The 21,677-nt window shown below is 43.6% G+C and overlaps 1 protein-coding gene across 1 annotated transcript in view; it reads right to left on the bottom strand.

The window, feature by feature from the left end:
• Positions 1-21,677, bottom strand: part of STOX2 (storkhead box 2) — a 149,430-nt gene that overhangs the window by 74,680 nt on the left and 53,073 nt on the right. The gene's annotated exons all lie outside the window — the stretch shown is intronic.

Raw genomic sequence — 21,677 nt, 5'->3', positions numbered from 1 at the left:
GGGATGGGGATGGGGACGAGAGATGTGAAGCGTGGGAGCTCGGGGGTCCCGAACAATGGCCCGATTCAGCCCGGCCGTGCTTAGCCAACTGTGAGCCGCCACACAAAAGGCCCAAACAAACGAGGAAAACCCCGCGGCCGCCGGTTGCGACCCCGACCGCGGCGCACCCGGCGCTGGGGAGGCGGCGGCAGCTCCCGGCGCGGCGGGAGGAGCAGCGGGAGGAGGAGGAGAGAAAGAGGAGGAGGAGAGAAAGAGGAGGAGGAGGGAGGGTCTACGGGCGCCTCTCCCGGCCGCGGGACCGGCGGAAGCAGCCGCGAACCCCCCCGCGGCCACCGCCGCCCCCCTCAGGCCCGCAGCGCCCGAGCGGCTGGCAGCGGCCCGCAGCCCCCGGCAGCGTCGCGCCTCGCCATGGCCGACCCCGACCCGCCCCCCCCCCCCCCCCCACGCCTGTCCCCGGGGCTGGACCGCCGCCGGCTCCGCGCTAGCGGCGGCCGACGCGGGGGGCGAGGCTGCCGGGGAGGCCGCTGGCCACACCGCCCGCCTGCCCGGCCCGCCCGCCGCTGGCTCTCCGCCCCGCCGCGCCGCGAGCAGCTGCTGCTGGAGTGCCAGGCGCCGCGCCGCCACCCGGGCTCATGCTAGTCCCGGCGCGGCCTGCGGGTCCCGCCGGCCTCCGCGCTCCCCCGCACCGCGCCGGCCGGGGCTCGGACCGGCTCGCAAGCACCCGCGTACGCCGCAGGTGGCCCGGCCTCTTCCCGCCCGATCCCGCTCCCCCTCCTTTCCTTTCGTTCTTCCTTCCTGGCGGTGGCTCCTGGGGGGGAGCGCGGGGCCGGGCCGTGCCGGGGGGAGGCGGGCGCCCCGCACCGCCCGCGGCAGCCGGTGGGGAGGGAGCAGCGGCGCGCGCCGCCCCGAGCGGCGGGAAGCGGCAGGGCGGCCGCGGCGGCAAGGCCACGCCGGGCCTCGTCTCCCGGCAACTACCGGCACCAACGTATGGGAAGGGGGCACCCCTGCGTGCAGCCAGCGGGGTTCACCCACACATCCTCCCTCAGCAGCGCCTTCTTTCTTCCTCGGCGCCCACCGAGGAAAAAAAACCTTTTAAAAAAAACACTGTGCCTTTTAAAAAAAACACTGCACCCCTCAAGAATAGCCAGGACACAGGGCCTACCCGCCTCGCCAGCGGGCAGGAGGTCACCCACCTTCTCACCCCACTGGCGTCATCTTGAACTGGATGGCCTGCCAGGGAAGCAGGGTTTTACCAACTCCAGTTCACCAAAACCGCACGAAGGGACTCGGTTTCTCCTCCACGAGACGGCTTTGAGCACGCCTGAGGTCAGGCAGTGCCAGTGTTACCACAGGAGGCAACTGCAATGCAGGGATTTGAAAATCTTGCCAGTAAATTTCTTACATTGACATTTTAATAATTATTTAACCTTTCTTACACTGGGTTGTGGCACATTTCTAAGAGCATGGAAAATCAGAGGACTGTGATTTTGTCAGTAATTGAAAATTTTCAGTAGTGGTGAACCAGTAAAAGGATGACTGTCGGTGAATGAATTGAACATCAAAGCCGAGGGACCTTGAGACGTTATCCCTCTGCTGCCTTGCTGCGCAGCTTTGTGTTAATCACTTCAGTACCCACCTCAGCTCGCCCAGCTCCGCTACAGTGGGCACAACACGCACCAAAGAATCATTCAGGGTTTCACATGCAGCCACCCTTTTCACACAAGTGGAAATTCCGTGAATGAAACCCAACAAGAACTTTGAAAATCAAAATACTATGGGGTCCTTCCTCATTCAGCCTCATCTCCTTCCAACTGTGTGAAAACCTGTAGGGAATGACTTGTTTCCATTGATACTTTGTACACTGGTATCAAAGGGAAGAAGTAAGATGAGCAAAAGAAATGGCCTAAAGCTCCACTAATAAAAATACAAGACATTTTTCATCATGCAACTTACTCATCTAGCAATTTACTCATCAACCTATGCAAAGCTTATAATAGAGCATGTTTTCACCCTCAGACCAGAAAAACCGTGAGGAGAACTTCTAGAATCGTTCAACTTTCCTCATCCAAGGCTGAGGTGGGGATAGATTGGTTAGCACTACCTAGCTAAGTCAAACCTAAAAAACCTACCCGTTTTACCAGATGTAAAAGCAAATTAAATTCTAGCCAGGAGCGTAAACTCTCATTCCGCTGTCTGAAAGTTGAACAAACGACGGCTGTGCTTTTCCAGCTGTCAAGAAGTGGTTGAATCTAGCTGGCCAGCTAACTGCAACCTACGGCTGAACTAAACACAACCTTTCTCCTAGTCTAGACACAGCCCTAGATATCAATCTGTTCCATTAAAAAAGACATGAGAACAAGAGGTATAATCTGAGACAAGAGACAAATAGGAATAAGCAATGAGGAGGAAAAATGAGGTCAAGAAGTAGAAAGACAGAAGCGGGGGGGTGGGGGGTGGGGGGTAACAAACAAGACGATAGTGATCCTTACGCTGGCTTTCTGCACAATTATTCCCAACTAAAAATATTTTAATCTAGTTTCAGAGCTAGGCTAACAAGTATAAAATAAAAATACAGGAGATAGCTCTGCAACTGTCGGATGAAGCACACAAAGCCCAATTCTTCTCAAGCAATTTGCTGTGCACTAATGAACTGGTGACAGCGCACAGAAGTCTTTCAAGTAGTTTTAATAGATTTAATTTGTATACTTCCAGGAATTGTCATGAGAGTAATACAGTACATACGATTAACACATGGTATCTTCTACTTATCAATTGTAGGAATCTGGTTTGCAGTTTTGGGCATAGATAACAGGATGTATTTTCATTGTGTGATAATTTTAAGTGAATAGTAATTTGCTCCCACAACTATGAATGGTTATCTTCATCTTAGAATGTGCAGAGGAGGGAATGAGAGGAATAAGCAATCCATGTAGCAAAGTCAACTTTCCCTTCCCAAACGTGGAGAGATTTGTTTAAAAGCAGTTTTGGAGGCCTCTTCTCAGTACTGAGATGTTATTCCCGTGGTCAGCTAAAACTCCTCATATTCAGTCTTCTCACAGTTATCTTGTTTGGTTTCACCTTAAAGTTTCCTGACGTGGTATCTGAAAGAGTTTTTCTCTTTGAAGAGAGGAATTCAGAGCAAGTTTCCTCCTGTTCTTGCATTGTTTGAAGTCAAGTGTTGTTACTGGGATGAATCAAATACATAATTAAAGACCAGGTTTAAGTTTTGGCTGTTTTCTATGGAAAAAGAGCTAGAACTGTGAGTGTAATTGATTTTTTGCTTCGATGGCCAAACTGAAATAAAATAATTTTCTTCATATGAACTGAAAGCTAAACTTTGAGGGCTTAAAAAAAAAAAAAAACAACACAATGTTTTATTCTTAGACATTTTAAATTACTTTTTTTTTTTTCTAATGAAAAAAAAATGTCTGGAATCATACGGCTACGTTAGAGCAGGGTAGGGAAAGAAGAGTTCCCAGCTACAGATGGGTGTCCTGCTTGGTGAACAATAGTACTGTAGCCTTATAAGCACAGTCTGAAATAAATAAAAATATGCTGTTTAATCCAACTGTTCCAACAGGGGCGAGGGGGATCATAATTTTCTTTAGCTGAAACTGTTGGGAAATTCTGCTTTAATTTACAAGTATTTTCGCCTACCCGTGACACATTGGTAAGGTTTTGCCTAATTGTAAAAAGAAATATGGAAATAGTCTGATGGAGCTTGCTGCAATAAGGAAAAGTACTTCTTCAAGCAGGAATTGAACTGATGGGAATCTGATCACTTACTATCGATGGTGAAAAGGAGATGGTTTCAAAGCTTTTTGGTAGGTTTGTTTTGGTTTTTTTTTTTGGTATTTACCCCTAGCTTTTTTTTAACTTAGAGAAAGAATTTATTCAGAAGCTTTTTGCTGAAAATCAGATAAAACATTTAGTTTTATCATTTGATATTTAAAGTCCAACAGGTACCATCTGTTTATTGAATTCCTAGAGGGAGAGGTGAGGCTTGCATGAATAGACTGTAGAGATCTCGGGGAAAAAAAGTCTGAACTAAACCAAAAGTAGGCATCCTGCCTCTCTTTTAACCTAACAATTCTGTATCAGGAATTGGCAACATAACAGTAGCCATTTCAAAGGCACTGGTTTAACATTATGAATTTTTAAAAAAAGAGGCTTAGGTACACATAAGACATTGCAAAGGATTCTTATGTGTTCAAGCTTTCAATCACAACCCTACTTCAGTCCAAATTGATAGGGAGCCCGAAGGCTTTTGGAAAAGGAATTCAAAATCTTAGCTTCAGAAAACCTCCTGTGTTATCTTTTAAGAAGTGAGAAAACAAATATGACTAAGGATATCTATTGCATTTGATCTTCATAAACACTCACTTACTAGTTGCTAAACAGGTCTGTTCCCATTTCATAGATGGAAAATGGCAAAAAGAAAAGGACATAATTGGCCCAGAATGGTGTAGGAAATCAGTGGCAAAGGCACTGCTAAAACTCAAGGGTCTCGGCTTCCATTTCATAGGCTTATTTTTCCTCAATTGAAAAATAATAATTATATACCAGAGTACAATATGCTGAGCTCTCTGTATATATATACATATATATAATCATAGAATCATAGAATGGTTAGGGTTGGAAGGGACCTTCAAAGGTCATCTAGTCCAACCCCCCTGCAAGGAGCAGGGACATCCCTGACTAGGTCAGGTTGCTCAGAGCCTCATCCAGCCTGGCCTTGAACGTTTCCAGAGATGGGGCCTCCACCACCTTTCTGGGCAACCTGTTCCAGTGTTCTATAACTCGCATTGTAAAAAATGTTTTCCTTATATCTAGTCTGAATCTACCCCCCTCTATTTTAAAACCATTACCTCTCGTCCTATCACAACAGGCCCTACTGAACAGCCTCTCCCCATCTTTCTTGTAGGCCCCCTTGAGGTACTGGAAGACCGCTATCAGGTCTCCCCGGAGCCTCCTCTTTGCCAGGCTGAACAGCCCCAACTCTCTCACAGCCTGTCCTCATAAGAGAGGTGCTCCAGCCCTTTTATCATCTTCCTGGCCCTCCTCTGGACCTTCTCCAACTGGTCCATGTCCTTCTTGTGCTGGGGGCTCCAGAACTGGACACAGTACTCCAGGTGGGGTCTCACCAGGGCAGAGTAGAGGGGGAGAATCACCTCCCTCGACCTGCTGGCCACGCTTCTCTTGATGCAGCCCAGGATGCGGTTGGCCTTCTGGGCCGCAAGGGCGCATTGCCTGCTCATGTTAGGCTTCTCATCCACCAGCACTCCCAAGTCCTTCTCCTCAGGGCTGCTCTCAATCCATTCTCCGCCCAGGCTGTATTTGTGCCTGGGATTGCCATAACCCAGGTGCAGGACCGTACACTTGGCCTGGTTGAACTTCATGAGGTTGGCATGGTCCACCTCTCCAGCCTGTCAAGGTCCCTCTGGATGGCATCCCTCCCTTCCAGTGTGTCGACGGCACCACACAACTTGGTGTCGTCGGCGAACTTGCTGAGGGTGCACTCTATCCCACTGTCCATGTCACCGACAAAGATGTTCAACAGGGCCGGGCCCAGCATGGACCCCTGAGGGATGCCACTCATGACCGGTCTCCACATGGACAATGAGCCGTTGACCACCACGCTCTGAGTGCGGCCATCCAGCCAACTTCTTATCCACCAAGTGGTCCGTCCATCAAACCCATGTCTCTCTAGTTTAGAGAGAAGGATGTCGTGCGGGACAGTGTCAAAAGCTTTGCACAAGTCCGGGTAGATGATGTCAGTTGCTCGTCCCTTGTCCACCGATGCCGTCACCCCGTCATAGAAGGCCAAACCCCATCATAGAAGGCGTATATGTGTACACATATATACACATATATTTCTCTGCATGTATGTCTGCATGCGTGGTAATTACTCTCAAGTAATGTGGTATTTCAAGTTTCAGTTGGGGCTACTTTTTTTTTCCTCCCTGTTGTGTTTTAGCCCGAGTCACCACACAGTTTCTTGCTCACCCTCCCCCTCCCCAGCGGGACGGGGGAGAGAATTGGGAAGGAAGGAGAACTCGTGGGTTGAGATAAAGGCAATTTACTAGAATAGCAAAGGAAAACTACAATAATATAATAACAGAATATAAGGATATTAAAATATACAAATGAACAATGTATGTTTTCTCATCACCCGATGTCCCAATGACCAATACAGCCTGTCCCAAGCAGCGATCGCGGAAACGAAACCCTGCAGCAAGCAAAGGAGCGAAAGGGAGCCAGCAAGGTACAGGGAACAATGCCAGCGAGCAAGAGAGAGGGATGGATGCCAGGAAGGCAGGTACCCCCCTCCGGCCAATCCCCGCTTATATACTGAGCATGACGTTTATGGCATGGAATACTCTCTTTGGCCAGTTTGGGTCAATTATTCTGTCTGTCTTTCTCCCAGCTTCCTGCATCTGCACATTAGCAAGACTTGGAAAGCAGGACAGTGTCCTTGGTCTCATTCACAACAATTCACAACAACTCCTATCCTCAGAGTGTTTATCAACATTCTTCACATCCGAAATCCAAAACACACCGGCCACTGAGAGGAAAATTAACTCCATCCCTGCCGAAACCAGGACACTCCCCATGACAAACAAGTTTCCACAGGGGAGAGCAGCAGGCCGCAGTGGCAAGGTAGGCTGGTGTCACCGCCTCAGTTTGACTGCCTTGGGGACTGACCGCATGAGGTTTTCAAATGAAATAAGCATGCAAGCCAAACACTGAAAGAAAAATGGCAGAATAACAGGCCATGTAGGAGGAAAGCAATTCCCCTCTTTGTTGAGGCAAGCTACACCTCCAAAATCATCGTCGCTCAAACTATGCATTCAAAGCCTGGGTTCTCCCTTACCTTGTCACTACCTTGCCTGTTGCACACGGTCAACTGGCTGCCTCACAGGAGGGAAATTAAAAGGGCTTCACTTTTTAATTGTCAGCTGAGCTGGTGTCTGACAAGCACTCAACACCACCAGAACCGCCAACCCTGTCAAGATGCTGAGTGCTTGGCTCAAAGCCTTGTGGCTTCACTCTCTGCAGGTCTATGATAAGGGTCCTTTCCCAGTCCCGAGCTTCAGAACAAAGACTATGAACAGTGTTGGTATTACTGAGACTTTGCTCTAATGAGGGCCACAGTCACGGGCAGCCAGGAAAAACAGGGAGCAGAGGGTCATTTTGTGGCCTATGAAAACAAAATCATCAAATTCTGTAACTTTTTAAAAGGTGGAGATAGGATGCTGCAAGATGGTTGGAAACAAATGCAGAGAGAACAGAAAGGAATAAATAGAAAATAAAGAGGGGTAAAAAGCCTGTAGTACACGCACCTGAAAAGCAGTGAAGCAGAGGAGGGGAAAGGAAAGCTGACTGTGAGAAGAGGTGGAAAAAATGTAATTAAGAACTGGGGGAAACCACCAAACGCAGGTATAACATCACAGGTCTTGGCGATATATGGTTTTATTAGATCTACAGCTCCACATAATAGCCTTCCTGAGAAAATACATTACCTGCATTTCTAATATTAATAAATACATGAAGGGGGAAAATTGTCCACTGCATAAACTCACTATTTTCATGTGTGGATTCTTGTGTCTCTGTATTGACAAATGTGCGGAAGTCAGACTAAATAAGATGGTTTTGTGCAAACCCTTACTGGCTAAGGAGGTCTGGCAACAGGCTGCAACTGTTTTCCCTTCCAGGTCTTTGTAATCAGATAATACTGGCAAGAACAAACCAGAAAACTCATGATGCAGCACATCCTCTTTCAGAGCAGCCCTTCTCTGCTGACTTCTGACAGTAACACTATTAATTTGTCACCTTTCACTAGTACTCGTTGTTACTCAAATATGCAAGAGAAGCCAAGTACCTGTAATCTATGCTCGTGGTCCAGGTCACAAAATAAGGCAGTCTCTCTTAATGGATTTACTGGCGAGGAAGAAGCTGGGCTTGCTCAGACAACCTTCTCTCTTGGAGAAAGCATTTGAGAAACTTCTCCAAAAAGAGAAAGAAAAAATCCCGAGGTCAAAGGTGCAAGTGAAAAAAATTCCAAATATATAAAAAAGGAAAATGTTTCAGACCTTATCAAAAGCAAGTCTTCAGTTTAACTCCAGAACGCTATCAGGTTGTGTTATACTATGGTAGTAATCCTGGCTTAATTACAGCACCTCTTAAACCAGTTTTGGATCATATTTCTCTCACTGTTATGCTTTGGGAATGTGTGATGACAGGAATGCAGTACTGCTGCTGCACACATGCTGTAGCTCACCAATTCATTTTTTTGTGTGCTGGCTTGTGTGCTGCGGTATTTATTTTAACTTGCATGACTTTTAAGAAAAACCTGCCTCCGTTATGAGAAGAAAGGGTCCCCTGTTTTTTTTTCACACCAGACCTTATGATTGAATTTGTCTTTCTCTGCACAGAAGACAATTGAAGCAGAAGGGTTTTAAATCTGGGTACGCAAGACTACCAAAAAACGTACCAAAAGGAACACAGGCTGTAGGATACAGCCCTCGCTTTGACGCATGCTTTTCCTCTCCTATTATCACTGACTCAAAGTGAGTTAGTTGAAATCAATGGAAAGGGCGTTTGTAACTCCTTGGTGTACAAAACTAACTGGAGAGGGAGGCAAGGCGTGAATCCCGTACAGATTTTCACACAGTCAAGCATTTATTAAACCTCTCACATATAATAGAATTCAAGAACTTTGAGAAGTGGAGTTACAGCAACTCAATTCATTCACTGGCTGTTCTTCCAAAGGATATAGCAGTAAAAGATGTGCCAAAAATGTTGGCCTCAACTTTCTTGTTTTCCACTGGTGTCACATATCATTAATACCCTGGTATTTAAGTAACTTACTGATATATGGAGGCCAGCTGCACTGTGAGTTAGAAAGACAGCCTATCCTTCTGCTTTGGGAGCTGAAAAAATAGAGTGCAAGAAGTAAGTATCCCATATAAAGCCTAGCAGCAATAAAAGCCATTATAGATTTTGTTTTTAAAGACTAATTCGCACATCTCTGCGCCTCTTCCCATTCCTCCACAGAGCCTGTGTTCCTGCTTGATGCTTACGTAACACCTCGTGAGATCGCAAAGACGGCACCCAGCACGAGCAGGCCTTGGGCTCTGGGGAAGCTCATGGGTGCCACAGCAGCACAAACAACGAGCAGATTCTGCATGTCAGGTAGGCACCTTTAAAAGAAAAATCCACTGAGAAAGAAAAGAAAGCCATTGGCTATAGCAAGCAGGCACTGTTTTGCATGTTGCACGGCAATTATTTATCAGCATATTAGTTTTAAACTCTAAATTCTTGTCTGGAAGAATTACTCGCCACACGCAAAACTGAACAAAGCACGGCAGGCACGTTTGCAAATGGGACAATGAACATATTTGACGGGCAGTCCTAAAAACCAAAGCAGCATACCAAGGGAACTAAATCCCAGCAGCTGCTATAACTCCACAGAGCATTTGCTGAACAACCCAGCACTAAGCTCCCTCTCCACATTCTTGCTTATACAGCTGCGCAATATAGTGAGTATATTTTATAGATGTGTATATATAGCATGTATAACAGGCAGAGATCTTAAAAACCTTAGAAAAGTTGGGAGGCCTGAAAATAGGCTACTCCACCCTTTGTAAACAACCTCTTGTCATGAATTTACTTCCATATGTGCATGAAGCTCTGCTTGTATTAAATAGGCTTTCAAAATAGCGGTTTAGCACTGAAAATGTATGGTTCCCATCCATCGGTTTGAAGAGAATGCAAGCAAGAGACAAACCCAGGAGTGAAAAAGCACTGATTCATCATCTCACAGAAAAGTAATTTAATTATTTCTCAGATATTTTATTATAGCTCAGAGTCAGAGGCTGTCTTACTGGCATATACTAGTATTTGGGCAGGAAGAAACTCCAGAGAGGAGCCGTAAACACAGACAGAAATTAGGTGACTCAACACATGCCTAACCCAAAGGCTTCTGGAAAATCAATGCAAAACTATCAGCCTGCATGTTCTCTGGACCAGACTGCAGTGTTGCACAGTTTGTTGCCATGAAGGTGGTACTCTTCAGTCACTGCTTTTCAGTGGGACCCTGGACCTTCTCTGTTCTCTTCTGATGCTGCAGTAGTACCTATCAGAAGGAAGACTCCACTCCTGGGACAGTTGTCCTGCCTACTCCTGGTTACTACAGCTTGTTGCCACCCTCCGCTTGGCTTTGGAAGGTCTGACATTACCCACCTGTGTGCACCCAGAGACAATTTCCCATTGCCCTGTTCAGATGAAGGTTTATGCAGGCATCACTTGCACTTGCCTCTCTGTAGAAGCTGTTGTGAGCATTTCTCCTGAGTGCAGAGATTTTTGTATTCTAGTAGAGGAACAAGAAAAAACATTTTATAGTACTGGGTCTCAAATTTCTCCCATCACCTTCTAAGAAAGTTAAATTCTTCAGCTAGGGACTAGTCCAACAAAATAATTTTTGTCTAAGTGACACTCCACATAACAGCACAATCTGTTAAAGCAAATGTATCAACCACAGGGAGCTCTACTACTTTTTTTCTATATATCTTTCTATATTACTGGGTGGCTGTCAGTTGCTTTGTTATTAATTAATTTGTTTTTAAATATGAAGAGAGACTTAAATCCAGCAAAGCACTGTCACCTCTCAGATTTTCTGAAGGTCAGTGCAAGATTTGAACACCTCTGTGGAGCTAAGCAGAAGGGAGCAGCACCCAAAGCCTCACCTTAGCAAAATGCTTCTAACATGGCACTTAACTGTCACACTGGGTATGAGAGCAGTCTCTGGTGTGAATTTTTCAACCTACAACTTTCCTACCAGAGTCAAGGCTGAGAATAAGTGAAATATGTAGCTGTTAAGAAGAAAAACATCCCTTATTACAAAGGAATATCATTGCAACAGCCAAATTGAAATAGTGAAATTAAGAAAAGTAAACTAAAATCAAATTTAAAAAAATAAAGAAAAAAAATCTCCTTTCTAGTTCTGAAAAGCATACTCCTCACTCCCACCACAAAAGCATACTTTCATCCTTTAAAGCATGTGAATGGCAGTGGCATAGGATAAGGTTTCTTTCAAAATGTTTTTCATATTATAATGAATTTTTCTAAGGCATAGAGAACCACTTATACCTAATATTTCTGGAAATCTACAAAGATCTTTTTCAAAAGAAGCAAACATCTTAAGTAAGACAATTTACATTTCCTAGCAGAAATTTCCTAGCACTAGAATTCTATTTGAAAGAATCATGTACAAAATGAAGAGCTAGAAAATCTTTAGTCTTCATTAAAACTGATCACTACAGAGCTGAACTCAATACTTCCACAAGCCAGCTGCGGTAAATCTTATTATGTATGGTGCTCATCTCAAACTCTTGCAAGGAGTCATCATGTTCCCATATATAAAAAATTTCAAGTGCTCTTTACCCCCAGCTATTCCAGGAATCAACAAATACCCAGGACAAACATTTCTCAGGCTCTAACAGGAAGCAAAAGAAACTCCATATGCAGGTGCTCAGTGACTCGCCTTTGGTATTTTTCTTGACAGGGGAGATGTTTGGTAACCTTTCCATCTCCCAGACACTGTAAGGTAGGTCAGGCAATCTGCCTTCACAACTGGCAGATTTCAGATTTGTCAGAACATGATGCTAGTGTCAAATGATTTTTTTTCTTCCTTCCAGTCCAAAGATGGATCTTACTGTTATCGCAGCTGATGGAACCAAGACAAAATAAACACAGACATCCAGGACTGACTGAAACAACGACAGACTATCCGAGAAGGCATTTAAGCGCCCTCAGTCATCCAAGGAGTAAAAAGTTATAAAAACAACTACTACTTTTTATTGCCCACATCCCCGTGTCATTGCTGCGGTACTTAAAAAAAATACAAACCCTATGGATTTCTACCCACCACACAGTAATTACTGAAATAACAAAGAATTGGAAAAAAGTATTTCCAAAGCCTGATGCTATTACTGAGCTGCCAATGAAAAAAACTCTCACTAACACCCCTTAAGTCTATCCTCCTGCACTCCTAATCTGAACACAAAAGGTTGAGTTTAAACACCCACCCCCCACCCTGAGATTAAAACCGCCTGCAGTTTCAGCTTCAGGCCAGCCATGACAATACTTTAAATCCTTGGCTACTGGCTTCATGAAGACACAGGCTACAGACAGTCCCCCAAGGTTCTTTGAAATGTTAAATACAAAGCAGGAGGAGGCCATAAAGGAAATATTCCTTATAAAATGAATGGATATCATATGCAGGCTTTTCAAATACATTTCTCAGTTGCTTTGCTTTCAGCCACCATATTCTAATTCTGCATTGTCTGAAGCTTTTGAAATAAGATTCAGGAATGAAATGAAACACACAAATTAGTGCTGTAAACAGCTGCCAATATATGCATGTGTTACCTTTTAGCTCTCATAAATCTCTCCAATGTATATTGTATCCTACTTCTTATCTGGAAAGACTAATTATTTACCTAATAAATTGTCCTACAGCAATTATAAAAACCCCAGGCACTTAAAAGTAACGTACAGGTTTTATTGCATAATCTTCTGTATAATCTGCCCAGTTATTTCAATAGAAGCCAGTGTGGTTCTCTGCTGCACTGGAAACCCAGCTACCTTTCTGCCAAGAGCCTTCCAGTGCATACAAAAGGAATGAGGATTGAGAGACTTGTTTTATCCCCTCTTATCGCATAAACTAACGAGCCTTTTCTCCACTACAATTTTTCTCAACAAATACAGGTAATTACATAGGAGGATGGGATTTTCAAGGTAGGTTAGAAAAAAAAATTAATCAGTTTAGCATACCAGCTTTGCCAAGAAGTACTGTCAACTATGAGAGAGTTGCTAGCAGGGTAGGGGAGCAGGCAAACACAATGGTGGCCTGCCACTGACAGAGGCCCCAGCTGGAAGTTGTGAGCTTTGTGGTTCAAAACTGTCGGTAGAATCAAGTTTTCCTGTCCACCTGCATTCCCCTGGAGGTAAGCAGGGTAGCAGGAGTTTTATTTCCAGCCCTTGCCCAATCTTGAATACTCAGTGGCTCTCCTTCCTCATTTTGGTATGTTAAACTCAACAAAAAAAATGAGGTTTACATTCATTTTTGAAGAATTTGTGTTTGGTTTGCTCGTCTTGTAAGGTCCCATAAGCCCAGTCCATACTAGGTTCTGGCTGGATGCTCCACCAGACATCCATAGAAGCATCCCTGTCCAGACATACACATTGTGTAGTTGAGGAGGAATGTAACTGGGTGCCACAGTGATGTTCACAGTTTGAGGAGCCTTTGGACTTCAGTCTCGTGAAACCAAGAGTTAAAAACCCTTTTAGTCAGATGAAGTGGTTAATGGAAACAAGTGCTCCAGCCAGCAGCGAATGCATGCTTAAATCACTGGTGATCCTGAAGAACCAGGCTACTGCAGTTTGAAGTTATTCAAGCTGTTTAGTGTTGGGTTATTTGCAAATTAGTGTAGCCCAGCCCACAGAAACTGCCATTGCTGTGACTACATGCATATTTGACAAGCTGCTGTCCTCTGCTTCTAGACATAAGTATATTATTTGGGGACCTTTACAGGAGGGAAAACCTGTTCACAGAAATGTTCCAGCTACAGAAAAAGACTGAAAGGTTACAGCAAGCTCAGGAACATCACATGCTTTTGGCAAGGTGGGATGGAGGAGGATGAAAGGCAAAGGAGAGTAAGCAGAAGAATTACTGTTCCTCGATGATTAAACAAGCAGAGAAACTATGATTACAGATCACAGACATCTTTTATAACATGCCAAACTAGCACACAGAAGAACATGCCTCAATAATTCAGTCACACAGGCAGTATTGGCTCTCCACAGTTTTAAAGAAGAAGAGGCGTCTTCCAAACCAGAGTCCCTGCCCTGACCCCCTTCTTTAGGCCAATGAAGCGGTGCAAAGCCTTAAGTACGCTGGAGGACAGGCACTGCTGGCCACAGCCCTGGCAGACAAAAATGTTCCTCATATTCAAGCCTCACTCTTCATGGCAGGAGTCAACACAAGATACCTAGTGATCTCTGCCGGTCTGTTGGACTCCGTGCCCCTACAAAACAAGCAAGAACAAACTCCAGGTCATTGTAACCTGCACCTAGGGTTCAGCAAAGTGTGCAGCTAAAAAAGTGTTCCTAGAGGAACCCTGGTAGGTAGGCAGTTTATTGTTAGAGGAGATCAGGTCCACAGAATTTCCTAGGAGTCAGAAGCAATGACTCACAGACACAGTTCAGGCTTGCCTTGACTCACACTGCTTGTAATATTAACTACAGTCAGTCAGCCTGGTTTGTCCCAGAGAAAAAAAAAGCATAATTCAGTAAGAAACAAACTAATAGTACCCTCTGTCCTCAACTAAAGTAACCAACCCTCCATTAGTTGCATAAGAATGTTGATAATTCAATATTAGTATATTTTTAAAAATCACATATTTCTGATGAGTAAGACTTCTTGTCAATTTTAGTGGGACATGTATCACTAACATTAGAAAAGTATGATTTTTTTTTCATAACTGTATGCTATCAACAACTCATTTAAATATTTAGTTCCACTTTTTGTTTTGGTGTAACCAGTTAAAGAAGTTCCCAATGCATTTTACTTTTTCCCTATTTAAAGAGAAAAAAAAACCAAAACAAACAAGAATATTGATCTCTGAGAACACAACTACAATAACACAGATTCCTCTGTTAGCAAATTCAGATGTTGAGCAGGCCACTTCAGCAGTGGTAAGGTCTTGATTTGGAGGGTGTCTGAATAGATTCCTATTTCTCTGTACCCCTTCAGGAAACTACATCCTCCCTGATTGCTATGGCTTGAAAATTAGTGCAAAGCTTGGTGCCTTCAGAACAGACCGAGAGAAGACATTGCTAGAAACACAAATTTCACCATATCCATCTTCTAACAATAATATTCCACCACCCCTGGAACAATTAGGTAAGAAATTCAAGGCTTCTAACTCATAAAATAATGTTTAAGAAAAGAGACTTGAGCTTACCAACTGTGAGAAAATTCAGTGGTCAAAACCCATAACAAATTAAGAAAACTTTGAGCTATCTTTGCCCTCTCAAAGAAGAAAAAAAGGTGACACTACACACCTTTAATGGAAAGAACTGCACAGGTCCATTCCAAAACAGGATGCATATCTTTAGAGTTAGTTATAGAGACATCTGCAGCAACGTGAATACAAATTACAACAGGTATTACAAGCAGGAACATCTCCCAAGTGATGGAGGCAACTTATTGGGTACTGAATGCTCTTAAAGAAACTTAATTATGTTTACCCATGTTTGAACCTTATTCCTGCACAAGCTAGGGTTCCACACTTACCAAAAAGTGTAATTACTGGTTTTAGATTAAAAATTAATAATACAGTAACAAAATAGTTATTCTAACAAACTGGATAAATCATGTTCATCATTCATGTATGAGTTTATGGTTTGCTTGACTTTTTTTGAAATCAACTTAATTCTTGGATATCATGATTTTCATGGTCAGAAGCAAAGTATAATTACCCATCATTCACAAGGATGACTGCGACAACCTAATTATCTGAAGACGGCAAGCTGAAGCTCTCTGTGATACATTTTTGTATCCGAAAAGCAGGCAAGGAAAACAATGTCGCAGAGAGAAGCAGATGGCCAATGAGTTATCACTCTTGGTCTGATGACTTATGTGGGCTAAACTTGTTTATTTACTCGCATATTTGCAAAAAAAAAAAAAAAAAAAGAAACTTTCCTTATGTTAGAGGCAGCTATATTATATACTATGTATTTATTACATGCAGAGTACATACTGTTACCTACACACAACATCAAGGGATCAAGTATATACCCTCAAATCACCACACATTCTCCTACAATGACAAAAGTCACAGTTGACCCTTCCTCGGGCCAGGGAGTTAAGTGACTGGTACGTCTAACTTGCCAGCTCAAGAAAGGATAAAAAAGGGGATCACAGAGTTACAGCTGCCCTGCTCACTGGCTTGTAGGCAGGACAGAAGTAGCTCAGGGCAGGGAAGTGAGCCTGTAATATACCCTTTACGCTATCCAGGCTCTGCCTGTTCACTGCCCCGTGTTAATGCAACCGCTGTGCTAACCCTGCATGATGCATGATGAAACCACTGTCATATGGTCCTGAAGCAACAGGCGCTATTTGTGTGTCGGCGAGCCCTGTCATATGAACCATCCTTGAAAATACAGATTCTTCTTAGATCATCTCACCCCCTCTTTAGGATTGTTCTCATTATCTTCTCTTTAATTGTTCTTGTTATCTGCTGGGCATAGAAAAACAATGCAGCCTTTCTAAGCACATAAAATCCAATTATGTATAAATACAAAGTTGGGAAAAGAATTAAAATATTTCAGCTGACAAATTAGCTGCTGAAAATCAGGAAAGAAAGGTCAGTGTGTGACCATTTAACCCCCTGAAAACCACCAGAAAGTCTTTTCTGTCTGCAGTGACAGTAATGCTACTGCCCTCAGCTACGGCTAACAACCAGCCTTACAATTGCAAAGGCTACTGGCGACCATCTCCTAGCCTGTGTTTTCTGGACAAAGAGCTTCTGCATTATTTTCCCACTAGCAAAAGTTTCACTGTGTTTTTGTACTGCAACTAAAGGGAGTAAAGGATTAAAAGTAGTCAGTGTAATTCTACGTACTAGCAAGAGTCCTGAAAGTAGAGCAAGACATTTTTTGGTAAATTCTTTGAATCGCCAGGATGTAAATGTGATGCAGGATGTGCTTATTGGCGCCCTCACAGCCTGGTACGTGCTGAAAAGATCCACGCAGGATGGCTGCATGGATCAGCTGGTTACGGATCAGATCCTCTTCACATTTTCACATCTACAGGTGTATTACTGTGGGGATGGACAGGGGAGCCTCTCTGAATAACCTGCTGAGCTCCAAACAATTCCTCTGGCACCAAGTACCCTTGCAGTCCCGAGGACTTCAGCAGGACCGCGGGTACAGCAGATCCCACAGCAGCAGTCTGGAGACGGAAGCTTGAAATAAGGAAGTGGGCATGGTGCAGGAAAGCCAGGCTCCAAGCAGGAACGCTCACATCTGACCCATCAACATCTGGTGCAAGACAGCCCAACGCTGTATCTGGTGCAGCATCCAAGCCTTTGTGCCAGTGTAGAGAAGTCTGCCCCCACCCCTCCACCCACTCCGTGGCGTAGGAAGCGTTACACAGACAGACTCATGAACACCATCTGCTTAACTGTAGCGTTTGACTCCCTTCCTCCAGCATCTAATAGTCTGAGATGGTCTAAGTGCACTAATACAGTCCTACATTTTCCATTTCTATATGTCATGAAGAAAAAACAAACTCAGAACATACTTTTCATCTCCCACAATATTGCTCTTTGTTTTCTAACTGAATTTGCTTGCACTATTTCTTTAAAAAAAAAAAGGATAAAAGGAAATTCTGCAGGAGCATAAAGTTTAAATAGAAGAAACTCTTATTTCAATAAAAATTAACAGGCATGAACATGTGCAATACTGACATCCGTTCAGGAATGTAAAGTCTACAGAGGAAAAACCTTTTTTTCCTGTGGCATCTTTAGTCATTCTACTATGAAGAAGGAACACTACGTTTCATACATTAATGCAAATACAATTAAAACTTCCATCCAGACCAGGAAGAAAACCCTTCTTTTCAAATATGTGATATCACTAGCCATCTTTTTCCAATACACATCCACATTTTAAAATGAAAAGAAAAAAAAAATCCAAGTACTTGGGTTGTCATGTCAGTGAGGTTTATTAATCCCACACGACAGTGCTGTCTATTAATTATAGAATATATTACTTACAGCATTTCTGTAGGTTGGAATACAAGTAACTGAAATAGCCTCCCAGTGCTCTGGGAGACCTGACAGCTAGTTAGACAAAGGCACGCAGTACGGTACTCTCCGTTTTTAAAAGCTGCCCAGTGATTTCACTGGCCTCATCTTTCACAGTGAAAAGGATGATGTTTTTAAATTTATTTTTCACAGAAGTCTGAAGTCCCACAACTGCAAATGCAGCCACTTGGCTATCACTGGGCTTCAGCATCCAAGGAAAAAAACAAGGAGAAAATAAGTTCCGAGCAGGCTCCAACTGAGAGTCCTAAGGGGAACACCTCAGGGTGCTGCTTGCTCTCCAAAGTGTCCCAGGGAGCTGGCCCAGTACCACGCAGCGAGCAGAGTTAGAAACCACACTCACATCTCCCAGTGCCAACCCTGCATCCTAACAAGAGATCAAAAAGATGTTCCTCATGCACGTATTATCTGTGGGCTATATGTCAGCTTTCCCTAAACTGACAAGCATAGATAGAATAACAGAGTAGCTTTTGAGACACATAGATACAAATGATCCCAGTGTTTCATTTATCTTTATGCTAAACTATCTGTACAATGTCCCCTGGAAAAATAATTCTTTTTTTTTTTTTTGCTCAACTTTATAATGAAACAGTTTTGGGGGAAGAATGGCATAGGAAAAAAGGAACATACTTTTAACTTAGCGGTGATTTAAGGCAGGAAGAAGAAGGAAGATGGCTCACAGGCCTCATTACCATACCAAAACCTTTCACCTGTAAGAGGAAGCCCCACCAGCCCCAGGCTCATGCTGCGATCAGCTTACATCTGAAAACTCGTTCTGCCCCACCTCAGCCTAGTTCCCAGCAGGCATGCCTGTGTGCCTCTAGACCATCCCACCAGTCCCACCACCGGCACTTTCTGCTCAGAGCTAGAAAGAAGGGGAAAGCAGAAGGATTTGAAATACTGATGCTTATCTGAAACCATATACATAAATAAGCAAAAGGGCTAACTCCTAGTGAGGATGTGTTCCTAATTCTCATAAGACACAGCAGTTGCCAAACTAAGAAAAATATGAAACTGTTAAATGAAATGCAAAAGAATGACACAGCATGATGCTCACTGAGTATTTGCATGTGGACAAGACTGGCTTGTTTGGGATGATTAAAGCAATGCATATCAGACCTTGGAGCATCTACTTCTGAGCACTCTCTCCATCCTGGGCAGGCCAGCCAACCGTAGCAAAACCCAGCCAAGGGAAAAGCTGTTCCTCCAGAGGCTAGCAAAAATACAGCGCGGAGCATCCACCAGAAGCTAGTGCCTGCTTGCTCCGGGCATCCAGAGCATCTTGGTACCCCCTGGCATTTCCACACCCTGCTCTGCGCCCGGCTCTCCCTGGCAGATGTGGGGAAGACGAGCCCTGCTCGGGCAGGGGAACGTCCCACCAGCAGGCTGGTGCGCCTCATCTTCCTGCACAATGCCCTGCATGAGCCGAAGCTGCGATGAGATGGGCTCCACCCACTCAGTAAAACCCATTGGTGCAGGGTTAGGGAGATTACACTGTGACTAAATGAAAGACACTCTTCAAAGATGTTGAGCCATGCCTTTGATGCCAGAGATACTCTGCTGGATAGAGATGCACTGAGTGCAGGACGTGCCACTGTAATTCCCTGCTGGGACAGGCTGCCTTTCTGCTAGCAGACAGGACAGGACTTACTACTGTGGCCACAGCACTCTGGCAACGAATGCACATTAATTTAGTACAGAATTCTATGTTTTGGTCATTTGAACACCAGATAGCATCCGTAACCTGCTCAAATACCTTGACTCTCAGGATAACACATTAAAGAAAGCAACTATTCAACTTACTATTCTAACATCCTGCAAATTGGAGATCTATTAGTGGAACCAATAGAATATGGGAGGTCAAGTCGAGGAAATATTAATATTGCATTTATTCAGTTCGTACCTTTTTAGTAAGCCATTCAACAAAAAAAAAGAAACGAGAAGGTAGCATTTGAAAACATTCAGAAAAACACAATCTTTAGCGAGGCTTGAAAGTTACCTGAATAAATACAGCAGAAATCTTCCACAGGCGTGGGTTTATAACTATGATTTATATTCTGATAGCCAAGCAATGAATGCAGTTTGTCAGGCACCTGAAACTGCTTCACATTTATGATTCACTTGCACAAGAACTCCTTTCAACAGCTTCATTTTTTAAAATTTGAATTATAAGACCATTAAAATAGAATAAATGCCTCAGCAATCCCAATATACATCTAGCCCAATATTCAGCCTCTTAAAGAGGCCAGCAGTGCACAGCCAGGGACGAATAAGACGACATTCATACCTCCTCCTAATAATATCTGTGTCTCCCCCGCCATTTTCAGCTCAAGGGGTTTGCTGTGCATGCTGTGATTCCTCTATCTAGCAGTCTCTGTGAGACCTCTCTGCCAAAGGCTTGCCCAGTCTCCCAGTCAGCCTATGTAAACTTCTTGCACCCACAGCATTGCCCAGCCAGAAGTCCTGCAGGGTACTCCGTCTGGCATGAAGGATCGCCTCCTCTTTCTTCTGAGCCCAGCTCCCTTCGCTTTTATTTCCCCAGAAAAAAAAATATTTTGGCCATGACAAGGAGTATCCGGATGAGCAACACCTTTAAAGCGTATCACATAATGCGTCACGGCTAGAAGCTGAAGCATCATGTCATTGCACCTTACGGTTTTGTTGTCTTTATCACTAGTACAGATTTATATAACATTATTGGCCTTGCTTGATTTGACGGAATAGTGGCTGCTGGGCACTTCAAACAATTTTATTTTTTGAGGATAGCATTGCTCTCAATATAGAAAGAATTCAGCAGTGGCACTAATGAATACTAGAATTTATAACTAAAGTTGCATGCACAAACACGCATGACAAAGGCTGACCACAATATGCTCTTTCTTCAGAGAAGAAGCAGTTCATCTCTTCATCCCCTACCGTAAAGAATGTTTTCATCCCTGATGTGTTGTATTTAAATAGAACAAACTCTTGCCTTATTTTAATTTATTTTTGAACCAGGCAAGTTGAATGTACTCAAGAGATGGTAGGGATATAAACTACTTTTTAGTGTTTTTTATGAAACTTGTAATGAACCATCCCACACAGTTTTTATATCAGACAGCTTCCAGAAAAGTTATTTTAGATTATTTTTCTGTTGAAAAGTGGGTATGGCATTGTGCAAAATATCCTGCCTGTAGAAATCATCAAAATACTTCAGTCTCCAGTCTTGCAGTGGTTGCTCTAGGTTGGCAAATTCTTCAAACTCTAACCCTGTTTTTCTAGGAGTCCACCTACGTCATCATTGCAGGATGAGGGATCTGTCTAAATCTTCCCCAGTTTCATCACCATTGTGCCTGGAAACTTATGAAGAGTCATAGTGGCAGGGATGATTGCAGATGAACTATGAAAATGAGTATAACATTTAATTTAAAAAAAAAAAAAAAACAAAACATGTAAAACTGCTGACAGACTGCCCTTGGATGGGCCATGTCTCTAGATTTTATGAAAACACAATGGAAAGAATCTGGCAAAGGCAAAGAAAAAAGGTACTAGACACACAAGAAGTATTCTTAAAGCAGCTCTCAGGGTAATGAAGGGAAAAAAAAAAAAAAGCAGTTTTTCTATACTTTAAAAGCTAAGCACCACGTAGTGCCCTCTGCTGCATACAGAGGTAATAGGCAAAGCACCACTGAACAATGACATCATTTGATATTAAACAACTCGATACGTTGTATGTATGACAAATATTTATTTCCTTAATTATGCTTGTTTTCTAAAAATACTAATAAATTATGCAAACATCTT

The sequence above is a fragment of the Chlamydotis macqueenii genome, chromosome 4 (assembly GCF_036417535.1).
Source record: "Chlamydotis macqueenii isolate bChlMac1 chromosome 4, bChlMac1.mat, whole genome shotgun sequence".
In the NCBI taxonomy this organism is placed as follows: Eukaryota; Metazoa; Chordata; class Aves; order Otidiformes; family Otididae; genus Chlamydotis; species Chlamydotis macqueenii.
Note: the sequence above shows the minus strand (reverse complement) of the source record. Positions and strands in the feature narration are given on the sequence as shown.